Here is a 27,506-nt window from a genome sequence, read left to right on the forward strand (position 1 = left end):
GCACGCGCTATTCAAACACTGGTTTCAGAGTAGCAGCCGTGTTAGTCTGTATTCGCAAAAAGAAAAGGAGGACTTGTGGCACCTTAGAGGCTAACCAATTTATTTGAGCATTAAATAAATTGTTAGTCTCTAAGGTGCCACAAGTACTTCTTTTCTTTATTCAAACATTGACAGCTTGCGATGCAGGCAGAGCGCTTGCGCGGCCTGTAGGGGTACTGCTGTAGAAATCTCCGATCAAAGGCGCTGGGACGCACCGTGACCTGAGGTGGAGCACCCACAGGGATATCTCTCGAAGAAGAACTGTTGAACATTAAAGTGATTAGACCGTGTATTACTGAAGATGAACCATCAGCTAGCCTTGATAAATCCACTGTTTCTCAGTTTAACTGGGATTTAGGATTCCCAATAGTCATTAATTGCTTGTTTTAGGACCACTGCTTCAATAACTTCTTTTAAATAGCTGATTTTAAAAAAAACAACCTTTTCTGTTTCATAGAATTTAGTTAAGATTACTTTGCCCATTTGTAAACTGTCTAGGTTATCCATGATTTACCAAACAAGATTCACCAATCCTAAATGGTGATATGATACACTAAAACAAGACTCTCTGAGTTTTGGGAATAAGGTACTTTGGTTATCTTGATAGACCCTCTCTTCAATCTAGCAAAGAAAGATATAACATGATCCAACAGCAGGAAGTGAAAGCTAGAAAAATTCAGAATGGAATAAGATGTAAATTTTTAAGTGAGGGTAATTAACCCTTGGAATATTTTACCAAAGTGTGGTGGTGGATTCTCCATCATAGCAATTTATTACATATATTTTAGAAAAATATTCAATCTCTGTTGAACACTGCCTACAGAGATGTATACAGAAGAGGCTGTAACTGAAGTAAACATTGTTTGTGTTAAAGGAAAAAAAAATTAATCATACTAACTGTAACTAATTATTTTCCTTGTTTGTAAATCATAGCATTCCCTAAGGCAGGCAAAGAACCACTTGTGACTAAAATAGTGGGAGCCATAGCCCTGAAATGGCATGGAGAGAGAGTTATTAACATTTGGTCCACCCTTTGTTTCTCTAGTGTAATTTTTAGTAATTTTTTAAATAAAATTACTTGGCTCTCAACAACTTGAAACACCCCTTTCTGCCCAGCCCCTGCTCCTTGGTACAGAGCTAAGGCTCCCAGCCAGTATATTTTTTTGGAAATACCAACCCATTTCTGCTGTGAGAATGTTTTGATGTTTCTAAAACAAAATTATGGAATTTCAGTTCCAAGAAAAATTTTGTGGGATAAAAATAGAAAGGTTTTGGTTTTTATCCCAATTCAAGCTACTAAAGTTACTGATAAAAATTCTAAATTTTTCATGGAAATGAAATCTTGTTTCCCAGCCAGCTCTACTGATGACCTCTCTTTGCTAGATTTCAGAGTAGCAGCCGTATTAGTCTGTTGAAGTGAGCTGTAGCTCACAAAAGCTTATGCTCAAATAAATTTGTTAGTCTCTAAGGTGCCACAAGTCCTCCTTCTCTCTTTGCTGGTTGATCTCATGGTAGATAGGTACCGTGTCTCATGCACCTTATTGTATTTCTCACTTCTGCACATTTTTTAGCAGGCCAGTTCTCTATTGGCCTCCTGTTCTTAATTTTCATGACAAATCTGCTTCTGAAGCAAGCATATTAGTATAAAATCAATATTGCCAACTCAAAATATTCAAAAATCATGACTCATCCCAACCTGCAAATCACAAGACTGACTTTAAAAGAAAATCATGGAATTATAAATTGTGGGGCAGGACTGTTTGTTTGCCTTTTGGGTTTTGAGCACTTAGGTTATGTTTTCAGTCATCTCCACAAACACGAAGGCTAGAAACTTGCCTTTTCTTTCTAATTATAAAGCTGAGATTTTTACATAATCACAATTTAAATAGCTGAGGCATTAAGAAACAAACAACAATAAATTAATTAAATTGTGAGCTCGCAATACTGCAACACAGATGTCCAGGAGTTATGAAGAGTCCAGTAAGGGGATATTTTATTAATTGTTAACTAGAACAACAAAGTTAAGTCAAAGAGAGTCATACACTTCAAAGAACTCATCACACTGCGAAAAGCTAAACTAGCCATGCTTTTCTCAGTTCTTTATTATTTTTCATTAATGTAGAATAGGTTCTTTTTGTGGTCCTGACAACTTTTTATTTAATGTGTCAAGCACAATATCATTTGATACATTCAAAGAGAATGATCATAATTCATTTTTTCCTCTACCTAGGTTTCAGGTGGCTGTAGGAGTGAAATTAGTGAATTTTAATGGTTATGAGTAACCAGCTGACAGCTGTACAGAAAGCCAAACAATTCAAGAAACTGCTCTGAAAGCTTCTATGTACAGCTTTATCCAAAAGAAACCCCGAATCTGGACCTATAATGCACCTGCTATTACAGTTTTGGGCCTCCTGTAAAAATAAACTGTTTTGAGAAGTCAGCTAGACAATTCACCATTTTATTTATATGTTCATTTATTTTTAAATCAGAGCTCTATAATCAACTACTGTCAGTGCTGCTGCCTACTAGCTGGATTGCAACTACATAGTTTGCTCATCATCATTATTGGCTAATTTAATAAATAGAAATAAATAATAAATGATCTACGCCTGGATGTCCTCCTGTAATTAAAAAAAAAAAAGTTAACAAAGACTCCTCTTCCCACACAAAAAGATAATAAATACCCACTTGCCAACATTAGAACCATAAATCACCCCCCCACACACAATGAAATTCCCCTCCAAAAGGCACATAAACATTTCATACTAACCCCTCTAATTTAATCTCTTCTAAGCACTCCCCAAATGCCCTAGAGAAAAGATGGACTTTGAAGATAATTTTACATGAAAAAGTAACTAACACATTACAGACCATTGCACACGTCTGTCGGGGATAGATCTTAAAGTCTCAGTTAAATTTGAGGATTTGAGTGCAATTATGAGGAATTATGACATGTGTGCACCGTAGTTGGTTATATTTTGGATTTCAAATGGAGCTCTGTGTGGAGCTGAGTAGTCTGAATGTTTCTGGGTATTTAGATGTTAGGGTGGAGAAGTATGTAATATGAGGTTGGTCTGGATGCTAAGATCATATTAACTAGTGATTTCCTTGATTCCTAGTGATTGTATCAATAGTAAATGCATTTGAGCAACCTTATTTCTAAATAAAAGCTAATTTTTGAGAGAATTATGTTCATGTATTATTTTGTTAACAAAGAGCCCATCAATCATGTCCTTTCCCCATCTCTTTGCACTTCTATCCCAACACTAGCTATTCCTTACTTCACAAATCAATCTGTTGCCTTAAAGTTCTTGATTCTTTTAACAAAGAGTTGTCTAAGTACAATTTTTAACTTTACTGCATTCTTACTATCTTCTCTCTTGCACTGAAGCTTTGTTTTAGAAAAACAAAATTTAAAAAACTACCAATCATTTCAGAACAAATCTGAGACAGGTTGGACCCCCCTTCTGGAATGCCACCTGATGTGCTGGGGTCCCACCCCTGCCAGCCTGGGTTTCCCTTGCACTGGGTTGCTGTGCCAGGCTCTCACACCCCTTTGCAGCACATACCCAGGCAAGACCACACCCAGCTGCAGACACAGACTGCAGTCAGATCTGTGTGAGAGGATTCACCCCGCACTCACATGCACACCCACTGTGGAGAGGTAAACCCCAGATAATATTGTCTTGCGCTGTATAGAAAGATCTGCACAGCGCAAGCTCATAAAAATTTGCTCCCTCCCTCAATGTGAAGAGAGATATGCACAGATTCTCCCCTCCCCCACAGATATGGATTGCACAAACTGGGTTATGTTATTAACAAGAAATGAGTTTAACAACTACGAGAGACAGATTTTACATGCTTATAAGGGATAGAAAACAGAACAAAGCAATTTACCAAGCAAATAAAACAAAACACGCATATGAAGCTTAAGATCTTAAAGAGACTGGTTTCAAGAAATAATTTCTCACCCTAAATGTTGTTTTAGGCAAGTTGCTGAGTTTCTGTGGCTTAGAGTTCCAGTTATGTCGTCTTACAGACTGGACCCCTGTCTCAGTCTGGACTCACTCATGTCTTTCCCCTCAGATTAGTTCCTTTCTCTCTTCAGGTATTTTCAGCAATCTTTCTTCTTGGGTAGGCAATGGAGGAGAGTCCTGTTTGCCTTACTCCACAGCCTTAAATAAGATTTACATAAGGTGAGAATCCTCCCACAACCTTCCAAAATCTTCCCTCCTCAAATGGCCTTGGTTCCTCATGATCTATGATCCATTCATAATTTCTTCAGCTGCATGATCTTTGTCAAATGATCAAGGAAACTCATCCTTTTGGTGGCAGCTCTTCTTCAGTAGCACAGCCTCCTCCTATATCCCTCTTTATTTACAGCAACTAGCCTGACTGCAAGGCCCTGCATTCTCTCAGTTGGCACCTGCTGCTCTACTTAACTACATTGCTATCCTGTTTCCCCCTTAGTGATGATGCCCCAGAATGCATGGCACATCTTGAAAGGGAGCTCCACACCACAAAAGATTTGATTTTTTTCCAAGGCTTCTGAATCACAGTGTTCACTTTATGGCCTGACTCAAAGAAAGCCCTAGAGTAGTAGGAGATTTAAAAGGGGCAGCATCTGGGCCCAACAGAGATTCTACAAGGCATGCTGAACCTTCTTCAGGTAAAGCACATGGCTGGGGAGTGAGCTAGGGGGTGTATATTGGAGGGATTAACTTCTGAACTAATCCATAGTTTAAAAAAACAATTCCAGTTCAATTCAGGTGATAAGCAATGGTTCATGTCTTACTTTGCCTGAACAGGGTAGTCCATCTCTAATATGCATCTTATTAAGTAATTCTCTTAAGCATTAAGTACATAGGATTTTGGTGAGATAACATAACTACTGAAAAGTTAGTGTCAATTGTGAAAATAATGGTTCAAAGTTTAAATCTTAATCATCTACTAGAAATTGTGCAATAAACTCCATAAAGTTCTGCTAAAAGCAAACAACATTCTGGGATGTATCAGCAGGAGTGTTGTAAGCAAGACACAAGAAGTAATTCTTCTGCTCTATTCTTCACTGATATGACCTCAACCGGAAAATTGTGTCCAGTTCTGGGTGCCACACTTCAGGAAAGATGTGGACAAATTGGAGAAAGTCCAGAACAACAAAAATGATTAAAGGTCTAGAAAACATGACTTCTGAGGGAAGATTGAAAAAAATGGGTTTGTTTAGTCTGGAAAAGAGAAAAATGAGAGGGGACATGATAACCATTTTCAAAGTATGTAAAAGGTTGTGACAAGAGGAGGGAGAAAAAAATGTTGTTCTTAACCTCTGAGGATAGGACAAGAAGCAATGGGCTTAAACTGCAGAAGGGAGGTTTAGGTTGGAGATTAGGAAAAACTTCCTAACTATCAGGGTGTTTAAGCACTGAAATAAATTGCCTAGGGAGGTTGTGGAATTTCCATCACTGGAGATTTTTAAGAGCAGGTTAGACAAGCACCTGTCAGAAATGATCTAATATTACTTAGTTTTACCATGAGTGCAATCATAGGACTAGACAACCTCTCGAGGTCCATTCCAGTCCTATGATTCTATGCAACTCCTGTGATGGATTGAAGTTTCTCTGTCTCTAACTTGCATTAAAAAAATCCCAAGGACTGCAGCATTCTGTTGCATGTAGGATGCGTTTTTGTGCTCTCCTACACAAAATACAATGGGAATATTTGAATGAGACCATGACAAATTAAGTTATACCATTAACTTGGATTAATTTGGCACAAAGGGGATGCCTGACAAACAGCATCTCTACTTGATAGAGAAATAGAACATTCTGAGAAGAATACATTCTGCAGGACAGAGCCTTTTGTGTAAAAGTAGAAATGTTTGAAAAATAGATCTAAAAAGGTTTGTTGTTCTTGGCTGGGGTGTTACTGAAATGTAACATTTCTTTGGGACATGACAGGTTTATTCCATAGCAATGGAACATTGGACACAAGGGGACATTACAGCCTGATTAGAAATAATTTGTAACCATCCAAATCTCAGTCTTTTAGCTGGACATCTGTCATGAACACCACTATTTTTCAAATTACTTATTTCAGACCCAAAACTCAAAAGCACAAAAAAAAAATCCAAATGGCATAGGTAATTTTTTTTAAAAAAAGCAAACACTATTAAAAGAGTAGCAGTCTCAGGGAGAGGCAAGTGGCCAATATACAGCCTTAGAGATCTACAATGCAGCTTGAGAGGTCTCTTAACTACAGATCCCAGCATGTGATACTCTATCTTGATGTATTCGCACATGCAAATACTATATATTTAAGCATTACATGGGTACGTCATAAATCAGATGGGCAGTGATGGTGTAGAGAGCAATGTGGTAAAGCTGCTGTAATTCTCCAGTTGGGGAAACTTATACGTCAACCAGCCCGGGAGGTTTTCATGCCTTTTAGGGGAGCAGATACAAAGAGCAAGTCACAGAGGCAGGGTGGCTAGTGTCCTGGGAGAAGTGGAGTATTGGAAGCAGTTGGAGGATGTTCATATTGGTATTCACCTTTTGGGGTCCTCAAAAAAGAGAGTTTGTAGGGAAAATCTGGCTACTGTGATATCTGCTGACTAAAAGGCAAGAGAAGGGGAAGAAGCCAACTTCACCATCATGTCTGCCACCTCCACTGTCTCCTGGGACCCTGAGGTCCAGTGTGATGCCACTGTGGCTTCTCTCAGGATTAGGAGATATCCTGACCAGACTGGGCCACAGAAAGAAGAACCCAGATGACATTGCCACCTCCAACCAAATCCCACACACAATCTGGGATGTGAGAATGTCTCTCCCTCCCCACCACACACACCTCAATGTATCTTTTCCTTCCCTACCTTATTTCTTCTCTTTCCTCTCTCTCCCGTTTTTCCTTTGGTCTAATAAGAGCTTGGCTAGGCTGACCAAGACTGCATATTTTGCAACACTGGTGTAAGCTTGTGTAATCAGAAAGGCAACTGAAGGCAGTGTCTTAAATAGCCCAATCCTGGTACAAGTTTGTGGGTTTTGTAGGGGCTTATAAAACAGTGTGCTGTACTTATGTTTTTCCAGCAGTGAGATTGCAAGCAGGGTGAAGAGGCAAATGGGGAGGCGAGCAGGGTGAAGAGGCGAATGGGGAGGTGAGCAGCAGACCAGCAGGTGGGCAAGGAGCCCCCTTGCCAGAACCTCCCCCAAGCACCTCCTGCCCACCAACAGGCCCTACTGTTCAGTGCCTCCCACTCCCTCTCAGTACCTACCATGGCTCAGATGTTTCGCCTGTGGCGTCAGGAGGTGCTGGGGGGGGGGGGAGGAGCAAGGCACAGCATGCTTCGGGGAGGAAACGGAACTTGTTGTGGAAGAGGCTGGGAAGGAAGAAACAGGGCAGGGGTGGGGCCTTAGCGGAGCCAGGGAGAGCACCCCCCAGCAGATTAGAAACTCAGCACCTATGTCCCGGGCCCGGCACCCCCCTAGGGACGACCCTGCATGGAGGCAAGCAGACCAACAGAGAAGGCAAGACTGCACATTCAAAATGGAGTTGGCAGTCTGGCACAGATACATAGGGTTCACAGTCTCAGAGAATACATACATATCCCACAATTCGTCATACGTTGTATGTTCCAAACCATGATATAGGCCAGAAAGGTAATAACACATTACAACAAAGTACTATATTCTTTTTTATATACACAAAAAGAGAAGACAGAGCCATATAATGGGCCATACCAGAGCAATGGTCAGCTTAGCCCAGAGGGAAGTATGCACATGCAAAGGTGGCTTTATGCCCACCTCTGATTCTAATGGTATCCCATGCTGGGATTCCCCTGGGGCAAGGGGATCCTGAGGAGGCCAGTTAGACTGGTATCCCAACCACTTTGCACCACAGGTACAAAAGGGATCATCACGGACTTCATTTCTTTCACTGGGCAGAAAGAAGAGTAAGGGTGAGCGCACAGAGGTAACAGTCATGCTGGAGACTTATCTGCAACTTTTAGATTACTACATTTAGTTGGTCTTTTTTAACCTGTAGGTACATTTCCTGACTTTCAAATATATGGCTAATAAATAATAATAATAATAATATAGTAGTGTAATATGATATTTTAAGTTGATATGTATCTATGTAAATCACACTGACTTAGAAAAATTTGGGGTCTTGTGGCCTGGTTCACCATTATGTTAAAGCAATTTTTTGCCAGTGAGACTCCTTTGGAGTTGCAGTGGTATAAAACTTAAGTAATGGAGAGAAGGATCAGGCCACTGAGCTCCAAGATCTATAATAAGCCAATATACTTTCTCCATAAACCTAAAAAGCTGTGGGTTGGGTGTTTCAAGATAAGGGTAGACATACTTCTTTGAAAGTCAAAAAGTGTAACCATCTTCAGTGTCAGTTTGGCGCATCTGAATGGTGTACTAGTAAAGGAACTGATTATTGCATTTTTCATCCAGAAAAGACTTTATCCCAAAAGACTTTACAAGTCAATATATAGGAACCACCTGAGACACTAATGAAATGCAGCCAGCTCTACAACAGCAGCACTGAACAAGATGAGAGCAAAGAATCTTATCCAAATGAAACTTTGGAGGGGAAATTATAGGTAAGGAATTACCTAAATGGACATTTGAATAGGGCACTGAGGCAAACATCCCTGCTCTTTCAAATAAATAAAATAAATATCAACACAAAAACTATTAGGAATGTGGTATTGGACATAAGCATCCAGAACTTACACAACACAACTAAAAGATGTCACCTCACCACCACAGCATCTTCCTCATTCTCATGCTAGTGTATTGGTTCATGTACTGACTCAAAAAGAAAGAGGGTGATTTAGAAGCTCAGACAAGTCCTTCTGCATCACCTATGGTCTCTTTAGAGATTTAGGGCTGAAATCTCTGCCAGTGTAACCTCATTGACATAGGCCAGAAGAGAATGATCCTCATCATCCAGGTTCTGATCAATCTTTTTTTCCCTAGTTTAATTTGTGAAATATGACAAAAATCAGTTTGAGGGGCTCTGGCTAAAGGTTCTAAGTCATTGTACACTAATATGGGGGGAAAAAACCTTTTAAAATATATTTTCCAAAAATGTCAAGCTTTAAAAGTGCTAAAGATAAACACAAGAAATAAATCTGTATTTTCAACTTACATTATACCAAAGTCCCAGAAAAATATACTGTGCTGTATATCCTTCATGGTTAAGAAATATCACAAGATTGGAATTCAACAATGTTAACAGTGACAAATTTTTATTCCCTTTACAATTGCTACATTACTCAAATAATCACTATAAACTAACATCTGTATGAATATAATTTGGACAGTGATATACAATATAGCCTAAATAATTTTTCAAAACCAAATTTGATTACATAAATCCAGGCGACTGTTCACATACCAATGTATTCTACATTTTATTATAAATAACTATTACATTATTTATTAAAAGAGACTTGTTGAGAGACTATCATTCTCTGAGAATATTTGATAACTGACTACTATATAAATAGACGTCTTATGCCAATGACTTGGAAGTGAGCTGTTTAGCAGGTTAACCACTTAATAGCCAGCTCTCTCTTTTAGTATTCTTACTTTAGCTCTTTTAAGATGTATTTTTTCTAAATTGTATTTTTCTTTCCTTTATGTTATGCTTCTTTTCTAATAAAAACTCTTTCAGTGTACCCAGGCACATAACCACTCTCACTCGCTCCATTTTCCACTGTCAGAGGGTGAGAGGCCCCTTTATAGAGAAAAGGGCCAGTCTTGCCTACGCTATAATTAGCAGAGTGGGTGGGACTAAGGGGATCAAGGGATAGCCTAATGAACACCTGGACCTCATAAAAAGGGCTGAGAGAACTCTGAGACGAACTACAGGAATCAGGTTAGGCCCTTGTGGAAGGCCATATAATAAGGTCTGCAGGAAGCGGGGAATTGCAGTGAGTGGTAGCCTATATGAACTGGACTCCAAGCAAAGCAGTCTAGGAGTCAGCTCTCTCTAATGGAGCAGGAAAGACAAAGGTAGATCAGAAGAGGCTGAGAATTGAAACAGGAAGGCAGGCTGAAGAGGAGCAGGAGGGGCAGAAGAATCTTGTTTGCTTGGACTTTTGTTACCCTAGAAGGGGATAATGTGGGGATGAAGCTTAGCTAAAGAGCATTCTTTATACTGTTTTGATTTTTCCCAATAGAAAAATCAAAATATTTTGGCAAAGAAAAGTTAAAATTTTCCAGAAGATTTTGATTTTAGAGCAATTACATTTTCCAAAAAACACCTCAGTGGAAAGTTCCCATCCGTCTCTAATCACCAGGCTGAATCATCATCATCATCATCTTAGCTGAATACATTTTTTTACACTAAATAAAATCCTGGACCAGATGAGAATTATAAGGGGGGAAAAGTTTGGCACCTTCCCCTCCAATGATATACATGCAGGGAAGGAAAGTGGAGCCTTCAGTACCCTCTTCCCTCACTCCCCTCTCTCCTAAAAATATCCCTCATTCCCCACAGTCTCTCCCCATGTCTGCTCTACCAGGCCAAGGGAGAAGGCTCCAGTGCTCCATTCCCTCCACTGCTTCCTGATCAGGGGAATGAACCCCATATTGCGTGAGTGGGGAAGGTATACCAGGCTGAGCCCGCTTTCTCCCCCACCCACCTTTCTGCTGCGTCTAGAAAGAAAGGGGTGGTGAGAGCAATTCAGGAGAGCGTGGGGAAGAAATAAGGGGGTCAGATGTGCAGTGGGGCATGTAGGGAGAGCTTCAGCTCTGCCCATCCCCCAAACCTCCCCACATACATATGGCCCCATTTCTGTCCACCTGTTTCAAAACATGCCCCACAGTGTTCAGCTGGGATAAGGAGCTGAGGATGAATATGCTCAATGTATGCCACACAGGTTTGGAGGCCAGTCAACTGACCAGTCAAATAGCGTCAACTGATCAGTCAATTGACCACCTATTATTTGACCACAGTCAAATACTGGCAAATATTCTAGCAAGAATGCCCTGATGTAGGTGGTGGTCTATCTTTTTGATTGCATGATGGTGCCAACTATTAACAACCCTACTTAAATATCTTGAACACACACTTTACTACATGCTAATGCCACCTGTTGGTGGAAAGGTGAAATAATGGAAAACTGGGCATCTTGACTGGCTGGTATCTTTTAGAACAAACATTGTATGCATATCTTTTTTGTATACCAGGCATCAATGTACATGGTGGTTTCCAAAGCACATTAAATAAGGCTATGTCTACACTACCATCTATGTCAGCATAACTTATGTCACGCAGGGGTGTGAAAAAGCCACCCCTCAGAGCGACATAAGTTACACCAACATAAGGGCTCGTGTGCACAGCACTATGTTGGTGGGAGAGCTTCTCCTGCCAAAATAGCTTCTGTCGCTAGCAGAGGTGGTTTTATTATGCCAACAGGAGAGCGTTCTCCTGTCAGGATACAGCGTCTTCACCAGATGTGCTGCAACAGCACAGCTGCATTGGTACAGAGGCGCTGCTGCAGTGCTGTACATATAGACATGGCCTAAGTTAAAAGACAGTCCCTGCCCCAGTGAGTTTACAATCTAATTAGATGAACATACAGAAATTAACTCAGATGGGAGTGGGGGGAGTTACAGGAAGGTTAGTCATTAAACTTCCTCCCGCAACGCAAAAAAAAAAAAAGATGTAATCATAGCCTCTCCCTTGAACTAAAGTTTCACAGCTATTATACCTCAACAAACAACCAACCCACATTATAGGACCATATAAATAAACCTCCTTACTTCTCCCCCTCTCAGCAACAGTCCCCTTAATCCTCCCCCTCATACACACCCCAGCCAAACCTTGTTGATCATGTGAAAAGTTCTATGCTAATGAGGAGTGTGTGACATCATAGGCCCCTCCTTTCGTACTCTGTTTCTCCTCCCACTGCTGCTTATGAATCTACTGTGTTTGCTGCAGGGAGAAGAGGCCACCTACTCCCCTCCCCCTATATGTGATCTAGGAGTCTGTAAGGGAGAGGGCAGCATGCCCAAAGACATTTTGAGTGGCTGGACAGCAGGTAGACATGCTATCCAATGGTCCTGGTTGATTGAAATACAAGAGACACTTTACAACCTAGAGAACATTCCAGACATAGTGTGACATTAACAAAGAAAAGGAGTACTTGTGGCACCTTAGAGACTAACAAATTTATTAGAGCATAAGCTTTCATGAGCTACAGCTCACTTCATCGGATGCATCCACAAGTACTCCTTTTCTTTTTACGGATACAGACTAACACGGCTGCTACTCTGAATAATGCATTATGCAGAGTCATGAAAAGCCAGAGTCAATTGTATTATAAAAAATGACTAGATATGAACATGGAAAAACTGTTCAAGCTAAGTGCAAGTTCTGTACTTCTAGGAATGGGACATAGACAGAATGGAGAAACTTGTCAAAGCTAAATTATAGCAGTCGAACACCAAGAAAAGGAAAACTGGTCTGCATCAAAATTTGTTTTCTTCTGTGCATTCTCCTTCTACTTAGTCTTCAGCATCATTGTCACGGAGCAAGGAGTTTTTTGATGAAGACAGTGATATGAGTGACAGCGAAAATAAACTAATTCCATTTTTTCATCTATTCCAGCTGCTCCTGCATCAAGAATCCTGACTCCCAGATAGTCTTCAGATGTTCATCAAATTGGTATTAAGAGCTTTTCTGACAGAATATCCCAGGACTAGAAAAAACAAACTTGATCGTACATTTACTAGAGGTATTTATGCCAGCAGTAAACCATTTCATATCGTTGAAAATCCTTAGATGCTACACTTTTTTCATAAATTGAGTGCAATTTACAAGTACCTGAATGGAAATGGCTTGCGGAAAGTCTTCTGAATGCCAAAGTGGATAATGTGAAAAAGATTAGGTGTTCTTGTTGTGCAAGCTCCTTACATCTCTAGTGTCTGATGGAAATTTTAACAGCTGTGTAGCGTAGCGACAACTCACTGGCGCGGCATCTCCTACTGGTCGTCTTGGGAATTAGCTCTCCAAAGTATGGAGCGCCTCCTTCTAGCCGGTGTCTTGCCTACCACTGGCCCGTGTCCCTCCCCGACCCCGGTGCCCCTTCACCTTGGGGTGCTGCCCCCTGGCAGTGCCCCCACACTCTGGGTCTCCCCTCCCAGGGGAGCCCCCAACCCTCTATCCCCACCTTGCCTCACTGGCTACTGCCAGTCATCATCTACCCCCCGTTCACTGGGGCAGACTGCAGTCTGTAAACCATTCATCACCAGCAAGGGGGGTTTGGACCTACTGCCTTTCCCTACAGCCCAGTACCTCTCTTTAGGCCTTGCACAAGGCCTGCAGCCTAGGGAGTTGCCAGGCTGGAGCTCCCCAGCTCCTCTTGCCTTTCCCCAGCACTTCTCTACCTCTGGTACCCTAGCTCCCAGGCAGCTAAGTCCTTCTCTCTCCACCACTAAAGAGAGTGACTTAGCCCCTGGCTCACAGCCCTTGTATAGGGCCAGCTATGGCCTAATTGGGGCATGGCCCCAGCTGTGGCTGCTTCCCCAATTAGCCTAGCCTGTTCTCTCAGGAGCAGGGTAACTGCCCCGCTACAGGCTGTTACACATTTTAAGGACATACAAACAATTCTTACACAGGTAGCAAATTATAAAACAAGAACCAGCCAGTTCAGTCATAAAACAATGTGGAATGCAATCCCAGTAATTGAATCAAAACAGCTTACTCCATCAAGCTGGAAAGTGGGGTGTCCCCCTTGCACTCTAGTTACAGGGGCAGAAATTATATTAACGCTTCCATGTACTACTGCATGTGCAAACCAAAATTGGTCAGTTTGGGAAATCATCCACTCCAAAACCAAAAAATAGACTGAAGACCTCCACTGCTGGGGAGTGAGCTGATCACCATGTACCACAAAATAAGATTCGAGAAGAAAATGGCAGATGAAAAGTTGACTCAACATTCATCATATGAAGAGGAATGAGGAGATACTGATGAATTTGACAATGAAGACAAAGATATAGATAAAGCAATTGAAGCTGATAAAGAAGATAATAAAATGCAAGATGCTTGAAGAGCTGGCCTTCTGCTTACAGCGTAAGTGCATTTAACAATTACTTTTTTAAATAGTTGCTATGTATTTAAACAAAAATAAAAACAATTTCATTTCTCTTTAACTGTTTAGTCTTGAACAACATTCACATTTAAATGTGAACTTAATATTGCTAAAAATTGTATTTTTTTCTTTTTTAGAATTTCATTGTTTCATATTTTTCCCCGAGTTAAAATAATGCAGTTAAAATAACTTGTTTTTTGTAATTAGGCATAAGTACCTAAGGCTAAGCATATTGGAGATAATAAAGTCTTATTCCTTGTTCTAATAAATTAGTTCTTTAAAATATTTGACCATATTGCACAATATTTGACAAGTCAATTGACCAATTATTTTTGGACCGATCTAATGCTCAACCCTAAGTTGGCACAGGCACACAATGCAGACTCCGCAATGAGGAGCTGAGAACAGACATGTGTATATATATAAATTGAATGTTATCCATTTACTGATTTATTCATCTAAGCAGAGAATAAACCAGTCAAATGCCATGTCATGTTGTCAGTGAAAAGGGAGGTGCAGCTCTTCAAACTATCATTCCCATGTGTAGTTTCTTTTCAAACACATCAGCGACAGGGTAACTAAAACAAAAAAACAATCCATATAAACAAGTTAACATTTAAAAAGGCACATTAATACCTATTTAGGGCCCAGATTAGACACTTGCTATCAATGAAGAATGTCTAATTTTTAATTTAGAGTTGAATTTAACGAAATTAAAATCCAATTTAACCAAATGAAAAATAAAGCAAAACCCAACTGGCACCATGCTGTCACATACGATGAAAACAATGATGGTCTGAATAGCCAATTTAAAAAGAAAATACTCCAAAAGCTGTGCACATTTCTGCTAACCTCAGTTCATATATCCATAGGGTTTAAGGCCAGAAAAGACCACATATATTCTGACATCCTGTATATCACAGGCCATAACATTTCACCCAGTTACCCTTGTATTGAGCCCCCAAAATTGTGTTTGCTAAAGCAGGTCTTCCAGAAAGACATCTAGTCTTGATATGAAGAGTCCATCACTTCCCCTGGTAGTTTATTAAGTGCACGCACTATTAAAAATGCGTTCCTTATTTCCAATTTGAATTTGTCTGGCTTCAGCTTTTAGCCATTTGTTCTTATTAGACCTTTCTCCACTAAAGAGCCTTTTAATACCCACGGTATGGTTTGATTGCCTCTAGAGGGAGCATGGCATGCTGGGATGTGTAGTCTGTGGGGAGGGGCCTGTTGTCGCCGCAAGACAGAATAGAGGAGAGGAAGGGAACTCAGCCGGGGCTTGTCCCTTGGCAGGGTGGTGGGGCACCAAACAAATAGTCAGGGGCTCAGGCCCTCAGGCAGGGGCTGAGTAGAATAGTTCAATATAAGCCCAGGCTCCTAGCTTTAGCAACCAGGGGGAGGGGGAGACTGCCAACCACGAGGTGGGTGGCAGGGGGGACACAGGCCCACCCACTTGCGTCCGAAGACCTGCTGCTGTGTCAGTGGGGATCCTGGCCACAACACACTGACATTGGCTCTGGCAGTGCTGCAGCCAGACTGGGGTAGGCTGCCCCCAGGCTACTTCTGGACTCCCCCTCATAGGGTACCTGGGTCAGGGTAGTGTCCTCAGAGGGTTCTAGCACCATGGGCTCCTCTGGGCAGCTGGAGAGGGGTAGGCTCGGCAGCTCCTCTGGGCGTTGATCAGCGTCAGGCATTGGCCGGTCTGGCCAGTCCTCGGGTTGGCCGCAGCTTGCTTGGGTCTCCCAAGCCAAAGCCAGGCCACGGGTGTCTGGCCTCTCCGGCTGCTGTCGCCCAACTGAGCTCTGGGGTTGGGCTTTTCTACTTCCTGTCCTGCGCCTTGACCTCTGGGGGGAGGGCGCAGGATCCACTGGCTCCGTCCACTTTAGTGTCTGGGGAGGTTCTTCCCTTGGCGGGGTGGTGGGACACCACACCGCCTCATTACAAGGAGGTTTAGCGAGACTGGCTGCTGGCCACTTTGCTGCATGTGAGGCCTTTTGCCTTTGGGTGTCTGAAACCAGACAGGTTAGTAGCAGCAAAACCTAGACCATCTGCCAGGCTGTGTGGTCTCCTCTAGGAAACAAGCGTGATGAGTCTCAGGCTTGTTCCTAGCAGTTGGCAGGCTCCAGGCACAAGGCTGGATTACTCTCTTCCCCAGGATTTAGGATGCAACGGTCAGGTTTCAGGCATGTTATCTGGGCTGTATGCAGCCTTGTGCTGTTGCTTTCTTTACAGTATCTGTCATAAACTTAGATGAATTGAGGACTTTAGCATGGCACCTCAGGGGCAATAAATGTGCTTACGTTTATTTAAAATTCACTTACATTATATTTTTATTATCAACAAAAGAAATCCAAAACACATTCACCTAGTAAACCCAGTAAATTTTGCAGAATTTTAAAATATTTTGTGCAGAACTTATTTTTTTGGTGCAGAATTCCCCAGGAGTAATATATAGAAAATGTCAAATGTATTTAAAAAAAAATCATTATTGGCTTTCTAATAATAAAAATGTTAAGAGGCTTGTTAGAGGTGTAAGGGTGGGATCTGTCTGTATCCAATTATGAATTCCATGTTGTGTTGAACATGTAAACTGGACATACCCAAAGACAACCTACTTTTCTATGTTCAGACAGCTGCTCTACCTAGGAAAGGCTTTGACAGCCCATTGAAGGACCAACACAAAATTAACAGGGAATTAATAGCTTTAAGAACCACCATCAAGGGTTCTTCAAAGTCAATGGCTCCAAACTACTAGCCTACCCCACTATGGAACAATGATGGTTTTACACAAGGTGGGGGTAAGCTTGACTCAGGGAGGTGGCTGAAGATCCCAGTGAAGGATATGGCAAAGAGATAGAGGTTTACCTAAAGCAGAGTGCTGCTCTGGGTGGTGGGGCCAGGGGAAAGAGAGCAACATCATCACACACATTCAGACACACAACCAAAGGACTTGCAGGAGGACAAGAGCAAGAGTGACTCTACATAGCCTGCTGACAAACCTTGGACTCACAAGAAGGGGAGAGATCAGACCAGGAGAGGGTGCATCTCATGACTTGTTTTAGACATCTGTAACTTTCAAGTGTTTTAATAGTAAAGTTACTGTAATTAAGAAATTCCTTTGCTAAACCAGTATTCCCTGCTTTCCTGCCACACTGTCCCTGAAGAGATTAAACTAGAAGACAGGCATTCTCACAGCATAGCTGGAGTTCTGAGAGAGGATGTGTAAATGACTGGGGAGGTGGGAGGGACTCTGAGGTCTCAGGCACAGATTTCAGGGTCTAGGGAAGTGTGGTAATGCCCCATATCCCAAAGAAGGGTGTCTGACAAGAGGTCTGAGCCTGGAAGCATGCCCTGTAATCCCAGAGCCAGGAACAGTAACTAGACTCCACCCAGACCCAGTTGTCTTGGAAGCAACCAACTGGTAACCATACAGTGGGGTATGGAACCAGGTATTAATAGAGGGGAATCAGGAGAAGAAAGAGTTGACCAAAAGCCAAGGAGGCTCCATAACAGTCAAAGGTTAAGACACTCTGAGTCAACTCCTCTGCATTCACAAGCTTGTTGTATTTCTGTGTTGGATGAGTACAGTTTCCAGTGTATTTTTATAAACTTGTAGTTCTTATTTCTACACATATCAGTTTGTTCTGCCTTGGGTATGAATAATTTGAACCACACATACTTACCGGATTCTAAACACAGGAAAAAAAACTTGATCACCACTGAGTATAGTCCAAGGAAGGCTTCTGCTGAGTATATAGTAATGGTCACAACAGCAAAATCAATGTTGCTTAAGTGTAAGGTAGGTAAAACACTCAAGCATAAAGTTTATAGATAGTCAAACTCATGTTCCACTCCCCCAAATATTCCTAAACACACCATAAGAACATTTTCATACTAAGGTCATTTTTTATGTTGTTGCCTTGGCTGGACTGATACACAGAACCAACAGAGTGCTGTCTCCAGTTTCAGATCTTCAAGCGCACCCATGCAAGTGTCTAGAACTCTGAAATCCAAAGGAGTGTATACTCCAGGGTGGGGTAAATGGTGGCAGTGTAAATGCCAGTTAGATAAATTTCAGTTATTATTGTATACTATATTTGTTAATTGATTTTATTGAACTGCTCCCGTGGATTTAAATCAGTAGTGACATTTAATCTTAGTCTGTTATACCCTGTTTCTTTAAATTGTTAAATTAGAGTTAATGCATCTTTATTTAAGTATATTGGATGTATATTATTTATAATTGGTATTTTTGAGTTAAACCCATGCCACAGATGATTATTATTATTAGAATAGGTTTATTCCTAGAGGTTCCCAAGGCACACCACTGAGTGTGTAAAGGGGCCAGCCAGGTGGAGGCACTGGCAATTTTAAATTCCATTAGGAGTAAAGGGACTGCAGCAGAGGGGTGGATAGAGGATTCCCATCTATCCATCACCACCAGTGGGATATTCAGGATCTCCTTCAGTGTCAACAACATTAGGCACCCAGGCACACAGCTGAGTGGCACCTGCTCCTGAGTAACCCAGGGAGGAAAGAGGGGTTACCAGGCCCGGTGCAAGGACCTTTCACACTCTAGGCGAAACTTCCACCTTGCACCCCCCTGCCCCCCAGGAATCCTGCGGTAGCTCCCCACTGCCCCCCTCCACCCTGAGGCACACCCCCTGCGGCAGCTCCCCTCCGCTACCCCCCTCCTTGGTCCGGGGAGCGCCCCCCCCTCCCCTCAGCCTAGGGAGCCACGTGCAGCAGCTCCCCGCCCCAGTTCACCTCTGCTCCACCGCCACTCCCAACCACTTGGCGCCCTGGGCGACCACCTAGTTCGCCTAGTAGTTGCGCCGGCCCTGGGGGTTACATATGTAAAATAAGGCAGCCTATTAATTAGGAGGAGTTTCTGATTGTGAATGTATGAGATCTATGTTGCATGATCTGCACTAGGAGCCGGATTATGAATGGAGCACAAAAAAGTGTTGCTTTTGATCTATAAAGCTGTGGCTTGGGACCTGCTTATTTGAGATACTGCTTCTCCTATACCACATTGCTCTGCTAGCAGCTTCTTTGCTTTTAAACCAATAGGGTTATAGCTCAGCCACATTCCGTGAGTGCAGATGTCGCATTCTCTATGAGGGACTTTGAATTTTGACATTCCCTCTCAGCCATACAATGGTCCTGAATAGTATATAGAGGAGTAGAGTTGCCAGATGTCCAGTTTTTGACTGGAATGCCTGGTCAAAAAGGGACCCTGGCAGCTCTGGTCGGCACCACCGACTGGGTTAAAAGTCTGGTTGGTGGTACAGCGGGAGCCTTAAGCTAAGGCAGGGGGTTTTTTGGGAGGGAGGAGGGGTATGCTTGTGCATCAGTATTCATCAAGTAAGGCTAAGAATTTTTAATTTTAAAAGACCTAAGAAAGAATGCATACAATAAAGAGAGGTGAGAAAAAGTGAGGCATGTTTGCAATCTGTTTTTAAATACATTTATAACATTTCTGTTCTCTTCTTTTATAGTTGGCTTTAAAATTTACAAGGAAAAGTTAATACCATTCAAAGAGTTTACCATTTTTATGGGTATGCTGTAGTATTTCCTTTTGGTTTTATAAGTGGAGTCGTTTCAAGATAATTGCTTGAAGTGTGTTCTCTAGGGCATACGATTCCTTGAACTCTATCATTCTCAGGTGGGTATGTGAAATAAAGATGTCACCCACTGTTATTTTTCGGCATTCATTATAAAGTAGATCATGTCTTTATTCTCTGCTTCTTCCAGAAAATCTAATAATACATAGGATTGTTTTGAAGAGCTGGGGGGGAGGGAGGAGAATCTATCGTTTTGTCCATTTTCAAACATTACATGGTGTTATTTCATTTCCTGTTGTCCCTGTGATACAGTCTTCAAGTTCTTGTACTCATTCTGCTTCAATTTTAATTATTGTGTCTGTACTTTCAATAGATTGTTTGAGTTCACATGCTCTGTGGTCCCCTGTTCATATATCTGTTTTTTGCTGCTCAGTCAACGTGCCCTCCAGTAGACAGGATAAAAGTCTGTAACTGGATTTCCCCCTTAGGATGTGGTGGTTTTGGTTGTCTGGTTGTCTGGTTGTTTTCGTTTTTGTTTTTAAAAAAAAAAACCAGTTAAATTGTTTGCTTTATTCAGACTAAAATTTCTTTTGGATGGAAGTTGTTTTGGAACTTTTAACCAGAAGCCTCCACAGAAGCTTTTCAAAAAGTATCTGTATCTGTCCACCACTCTTTCAGCCCCCCCGCCCACAATCCATTTCCTTTACACATCCCATCCTCAAGACCTTACATGGTAGCCACCAATCACTGCCAGGACTCCACTGACGTTCATCAATGTTGCTCACCAAAATCTGGTTTAGACCAACATTTTTCAACAGTCTCCAACCATTGCACTACCACATCGTAACAATAGCGGGAGCACTAGTCTAGCAAAGCTTACACATTTTTGCCACTACTTGTTCCTCAATCTGTGTGGTGCTTACAGACAGCCCCCCAACCTGAAGCAAATACTCACCAGCAACCACACACCACACAACAAAAACACTAACCCAGGAACCTATCCTTGCAACAAAGCCCGTTGCCAACTGTGTCCACATATCTATTCAGGGGATATCACATCAGCCATGCTATCAGAGGCTTATTCACCTGCACATCTACCAATGTGATATATGCCATCATGTGCCAGCAATGCCCCTCTGCCATGTACATTGGCCAAACCGGACAGTCTCTACGTAAAAGAATAAATGGACACAAATCAGATGTCAAGAATTATAACATTCAAAACTAGTCTGAGAACACTTCGATCTCTCTGGTCACTCGATTACAGACCTAAAAGTCACAATATTACAACAAAAAAAACTTCAAAAACAGACTCCAATGAGAGACTGTTGAACTGGAATTAATTTGCAAACTGGACACCATGAACTTAGGCTTGAATATAGACTGGGAGCGGATGTGTCATTACACAAAGTAAAACTATTTCCCCATGTTTATTCCCCCCCCCCCCGCTACTGTTCCTCACACATTCTTGTCAACTTCTGGAAATAGCCCACATTGATTATCACTACAAAAGGGTTTTTTTTCTCTCCTGCAGGTAATAGCTCACCTTACCTGATCACTCTCGTTACAGTGTGTATGGTAACACCCATTGTTTCATGTTCTTTATGTATATAAATCTCCCCACTGTATTTTCCACTGCATGCATCCGATGAAGTGAGCTGTAGCTCACAAAAGTTTATGCTCAAACAAATTTGTTAGTCTCTAAGGTGCCACAAGTACTCTTACTTTTTGCGGATACAGACTAACACGGTTGCTACTCTGAAACTTTTCACAAAGTGCACGCTCTATATCGGACTTCAGTCCTCAAAGGAAACTCGCCCAAAACCTTCAAAAGATGAGCCTAGGAGCTTAAATTCATAAATTTGCTAGACACTACAAATCGTGGACTTAAATATACTGGATTTATGGCTTACTACAACAATCTAAAACCCACTATCCCCCCACTCCCAGTGACTGGACAGGTGTTAATGGGCCACTTTGCCTTGAATGGTCCCTTGAGATATCAGTTAAGTGTTTATGCTAAACAATTTGTTCCAATTTGTCTTTATCTGTACTGTGTACTCTGTGTCACATTTTTCAGACATGAAAAAGAGCTCTGTGTAAACTTGAAATGTTGTGTCTCACACCAAAAGAAATTGGTCCACTAAAAGCTTACCCATCTTGTGTCTCTAGTATCCAGGGACCAACATGGCTCCAACAACACTACATATATTTTATTGTTACTGACCATTACAGAGATAATTATTTTAAGCACCTGGATAACTGACAAGGGATAGAAAACTTTGATTCTCTTGACAACGGATTCCTTTTACATGGACAATATTCTGCATTACATCATGCAGGAATGTGAGGACTTTTGAGACCCATGACCTCCCGTGATCACCTTCCTAAAACAAACAAAAAAAAACCCTAAGTTTCGTCTTTCAGATACTGTTATGGATGCTCAACCTCATATTTGAATCTGTTTACAGAACACGATAACAAGTTGTAGTTTCTGTATGCATTTTAAAATTTAAAAATTAAAGATGCTTTGCAGATAAATTCCAATTACTACATTGATTTATTTTACTCTTTTTACACCGAGTCAGAATTTTAATTTCTGTGCTTCATCAAGATCCCATATTCAGAGTTAGCTTTGAGATTCTTACTTCCATCACTACCCTATGAACAAACTGAAATTTCTATAGAAATAGGTTTCCTAGCAAACCAGTATGAAAGGTTATTTTAAATAAAGTGTTCATGAAGGTTGCTAGAGAAATATTCCACACTGAAGTCTGATAACTCTCAATCTCCACAGGTAGCCAAATGTTAAGTTCTAACTGTGCTTTCGTGTCTGCACCCTTTTGAGTAAGACTTCAGGAAAGCTTGATAACAGCAAAAGGTAAGGTTTATTCCCCTCACTCTTTCACTGTGCTCGCATTCTTTGTTTCCCCTCTTCTCCTACCCAGTGCATCCCGCAAATTGTAATTCCTGGACTCAGAGCTACAGGAACCAGGTAGGAACAAACTTAGAAACACAAACTGGGGTAGTTATCAGCACCTAGCTAGATACAACATGTGGCATTAAAATTATTCACCACTTCCAGAGCAAAAAGGACTCTATTCTTAACATGGGAATAATTCACACAGCTGGAGAAAAAATGAGTTTCCACTCAGATTCCTACTCATTCTTATGTCAGGGATAGGGTGGAATTCACTTCATGTAAAATCTGGGTTTCTACTCCTTTCTCCTGCACTTGAGGTGATGCAAGAAACAATGAATATCATGTGAACATCCACTGCCATTGCTCTAGGACCTGACCTCACCAGTTCTCACTGACCTGGCTGAGGAAGAGCACAGTTTCTGTAGAAACCATGCTACCAGGCACTTTCAACTCCAGCTGCTTCATGGGATTCCATAGCACAAGTTAATATAGTCTCCTGTAAGCAGAGGAAGAGATAATCCAAAGGAACACAGCCCCCCCCCCCCCCCCTAAATTCACAAAAGGACTTCTATGTGGTCCAGGGGAAAAGGGATATTCTGCCTAGAAAGAAAACTCACTCTCCATGGTTGCAGGCTGGGGAGCATGAATCCCTAAATCAAACCCATATTCATTCAATCTTAGTCTCTTTGCTCTCTGGTGGAGCAGACTGTCAACTGAAGAAGTGTTCAGCTAGATCATGCAAGGTACAGTTTCCACAAGTGAATAAATCAAATTTCACTCAGTGGACATGTAGGTTTTCTACAGTCTAGACTCTAGCAGAACCTGGGACAATTTTTAGTCTGAATGGGTAAATGCAGATACCCAGTAAAACCATCTTTCTAGGTAATGTAAAAGGGATGGGAGCATACTTCCCACTGCTACCCTCTATTCCTTTTCAGTGATTCATTCTAACAGACTATCCTGCCTCCCGGTCCAACTTTTCTGTTGCTCCTATACACTTTTCCCTCCTGAAAGAACCTACATCACATAAGAAGAAAAGAGAAAACATGAACTCCCAGAACCCTGTGAACATCAACAGAAGACCAGAAATGATTAAAACCTAAAAATGCAAAAATGAAGCCAATTGGTTTCCAGGACAACTATTCACCAGAGACTAAACCAAAGCAGCAAACTCGTAGCTTAAAATTCAAGTTACACTTTGTCATAAATATAAAGGAAAGGGTAACCACCTTTCTGTATACAGTGCTATAAAATCCCTCCTGACCAGAGGCAAAACCCTTTCACCTGTAAAGGGTTAAGAAGCTAAGATAACCTCACTGGCACCTGACCCAAAATGACCAATGAGGGGACAAGATTCTTTCAAATCTGGATGGGGGGAGGGGGTGGAAGGCTTTTGTTTGTCTGTGTGATACCTTTGCCTGGAACAGATCAAGGATGCAAGCTCTCCAACTCCTGTAAAGTTAGTAAGTAATCTACCTAGAAAATGCGGTAGGTTTTCTTTGTGTTTTGGCTTGTAAAATTCTCTGTGCTAGAGGGAATATATATTCCTGTTTTTGTGTCTTTTCGTAACTTAAGATTTTGCCTAGAGAAATTCTTTATGTTTTGAATTGGATTACCCTGTAAAGTACTTACCATCCTGATTTTACAGAGGTGATTCTTTTACCTTTTCTTTAGTTAAAATTCTTCTTTTAAGAACCTGGTTGATTTTTCATTGTTCTTAAGATCCAAAGGTTTGGGTCTGTGTTCACCTGTACCAATTGGTGAGGATATTATTATCAAGCCTTCCCCAGGAAAATGGGTGTAGGGCTTGGGGGGATATTTTGCGGGAAGACGTCTCCAAATGGGCTCTTTCCCTGTTCTTTGTTTAAATTGCTTGGTGGTGGCAGCGTACCGTTCAAGGACAAGGCAAAGTTTGTGCCTTGGGGAAGTTTTTAACCTAAGCTGGTAAGAATAAGCTTAGGGGGTCTTTCATGCAGGTCCCCACATCTGTACCCTAGAGTTCAGAGTGGGGAAGGAACCTTGACACACTTTAAATGAAGCATCCTAGAAGACAGATACGTTCTGCATCCACTAAAATCCCAAAATATTTCTTAAGAGATTGTTTATTCTTACATAAAAATATGAAAGTATAATTAGTTTCAAAATCTGAAAATAAAGCTACATCAGCAATTAGTATTTGGATTCCTTATGCATTTCCTGTTAACTTCTGTTTAAGATTTCAAAAATGCAAATAATGTAAAATTGAGCTACTGCACATTATCCTCACACATTTAATCCTCCACTGATTCCCCCTTCTGTATAACATCACGTTCAACCTGTCTGTCATGTTAGTAAATATTAATTTTTTTCTATTAAACTTTCAATTTCTTAACCAGACGTCCCACAATCTTTTCTGTTTTGGCCAAAGGTGCTGACTAACCTCTAATGATAAAAAGAGTTTTGTTTTGAATAAATGTATGTCTTTGTCCTGATAGGTTTGTACTTTATTATCCAATCTGCTTTACTCTGAACTTTAGCTCACCCTGTAAGTTGAATTTTAGCTGGGACTTTAGCTTGTTATTTAATGATGGATTGTGTCTCCTTTTTATTCTAAGCTATTGACCCTTAGGGAAATATCCAGAAAGGGACCACTTGTAGCCTACATGCTGCAGGTGTTCTCTAATAAATAAGATAAGATAAAAGCATCCTTTGATGATTATTATCAGGAATTACTCTAAAATGATTTCTTTAATCATGATTGGGTTATAGATATCTTTTCTAATGGATAATAGTGGATAGTTGAACAGATGTCTTTACCTTATCAAATATGTAAGCCTGATACCATGAAAAGAAGTCCATGGTTAATGGTTCATTTCTTTGTCTCTGTTGTATGTTGTAACGGACAAAATGGTGCAATTGATAAGTAGAGCCCTACCAAATTCACGGCCATGAAAAAATGTGTCACGGACTGTGAAATCTGGTCTTTTATCCTATACCAGTGGTTCTCAACTGTGGGGTCCGTGGCGCCCTGAAACCCAGTGCCCCAAATGGGGCTGATGTGGGGAGTGGCATGGGGCTGAAGTCCTTGAGGCAGCTCCACCTCCTCCTCCTCTCCCCCAGCCTGGCCAGGTCTAGATGGGAAGCCGGAGCCAGGCAATGTGGGGCACCTGCTCCTCTGGCTGGTGGTGCCATGGAGTGGACATCCATGGCATTCCCTCATCTGCTGCTGGCGCTCAGGGTTGTGGCTGCCCCTCAGCTCCCAGTCCCCTTTTACTGCTCACACAGCCGGTCAGAGCTGCCCGGGGGGCTCCACTGTGCAGAGCCAGTCCTTCCCCACCACAAAATAGAAGTCAAACTATGGCCATGCCTGTCATAATTATAAAGGAAAGGGTAAACCCCTTTAAAATCCCTCCTGGCCAGAGGAAAAATCCTCTCACCTGTAAAGGGTTAAGAAGCTAGGATAACCTCGCTGGCACCTGACCAAAATGACCAATGAGGAGACAAGATACTTTCAAAAGCTGGGGGGGAGAGAAAAACAAAGGGTCTGAGTCTGTCTGTGTGATGCTTTTGCCGGGGACAGAACAGGAATGGAGTCTTAGAACTTAGTAAGTAATCTAGCTAGATATGCATTAGATTATGATTTCATTAAATGGCTGAGAAAATAAGCTGTGCTGAATAGAATGAATATTCCTGTCTGTGTGTCTTTTTTGTAACTTAAGGTGTCAAGGTTCCTCCCCCACTCTGAACTCTAGGGTACAGATGTGGGGACCTGCTTGAAAAACCTCCTAAGCTTATCTTTACCAGCTTAGGTCAAAACTTCCCCAAGGTACAAAATATTCCACCCGTTGTCCTTGGACTGGCCGCTACCACCACCAAACTAATACTGGTTACTGGGAAAGAGCTGTTTGGACGCGTCCTTCCCCCCAAAATACTTCCCAAAACCTTGCACCCCACTTCCTGGACAAGGTTTGGTAAAAAGCCTCACCAATTTGCCTAGGTGACTACAGACCCAGACCCTTGGATCTTAAGAACAATGAACAATCCTCCCAACACTTGCACCCCCCTTTTCCTGGGAAATGTTGGATAAAAAGCCTCACCAATTTGCATAGGTGACCACAGACCCAAACCCTTGGATCTGAGAACAATGAAAAAGCATTCAGTTTCTTACAAGAAGACTTTTAATAAAAATAGAAGTAAATAGAAATAAAGAAATCCCCCCTGTAAAATCAGGATGGTAGATATCTTACAGGGTAATTAGATTCAAAAACATAGAGAACCCCTCTAGGCAAAACCTTAAGTTACAAAAAAGATACACAGACAGAAATAGTTATTCTATTCAGCACAATTCTTTTCTCAGCCATTTAAAGAAATCATAATCTAACACATACCTAGCTAGATTACTTACTAAAAGTTCTAAGACTCCATTCCTGGTCTATCCCCGGTAAAGAAAACTACAGGCAGACACAGACCCTTTGTTTCTCTCCCTCCTCCCAGCTTTTGAAAGTATCTTGTCTCCTCATTGGTCATTTTGGTCAGGTGCCAGCGAGGTGACCTTTAGCTTCTTAACCCTTTACAGGTGAGAGGAGCTTTCCCCTGGCCAGGAGGGATTTCAAAGGGGTTTACCCTTCCCTTTATATTTATGACATAAAGTTTTGCCTAGAGGGATTCTCTATGTTTTGAATCTAATTACCCTGTAAGGTATTTACCATCCTGATTTTACAGAGGTGATTCTTTTTACTGTTTCTTCTATTAAAATGTTTCTTTTCAAGAACTGAATGCTTTTTTCATTGTTCTAAGATCCAAGGGTTTGGGTCTGTGGTCACCTATACAAATTGGTGAGGATTTTTACCAAACCTTCCCCAGGAAGTGGGGTGCAAGGGTTGGG

General features: G+C 41.5%; 1 protein-coding gene across 15 annotated transcripts in view; it reads right to left on the reverse strand.

The window, feature by feature from the left end:
• Window positions 1-27,506, reverse strand: part of MCTP1 (multiple C2 and transmembrane domain containing 1) — a 476,976-nt gene that overhangs the window by 360,039 nt on the left and 89,431 nt on the right. For 4 of the 15 annotated variants that reach the window (XM_073344525.1, XM_073344524.1, XM_073344520.1 and 1 more), the window contains one exon: window positions 4,011-4,214. The exons of the other annotated variants lie outside the window; for them this stretch is intronic. The gene's annotated coding sequence lies outside the window, so the exon portion shown is untranslated. The remainder of the gene's footprint in view (window positions 1-4,010; window positions 4,215-27,506) is intronic. 15 annotated transcript variants of the gene reach the window in all.

Source organism: Lepidochelys kempii, chromosome 5 (assembly GCF_965140265.1).
Source record: "Lepidochelys kempii isolate rLepKem1 chromosome 5, rLepKem1.hap2, whole genome shotgun sequence".
Lineage (NCBI taxonomy): Eukaryota > Metazoa > Chordata > Testudines > Cheloniidae > Lepidochelys > Lepidochelys kempii.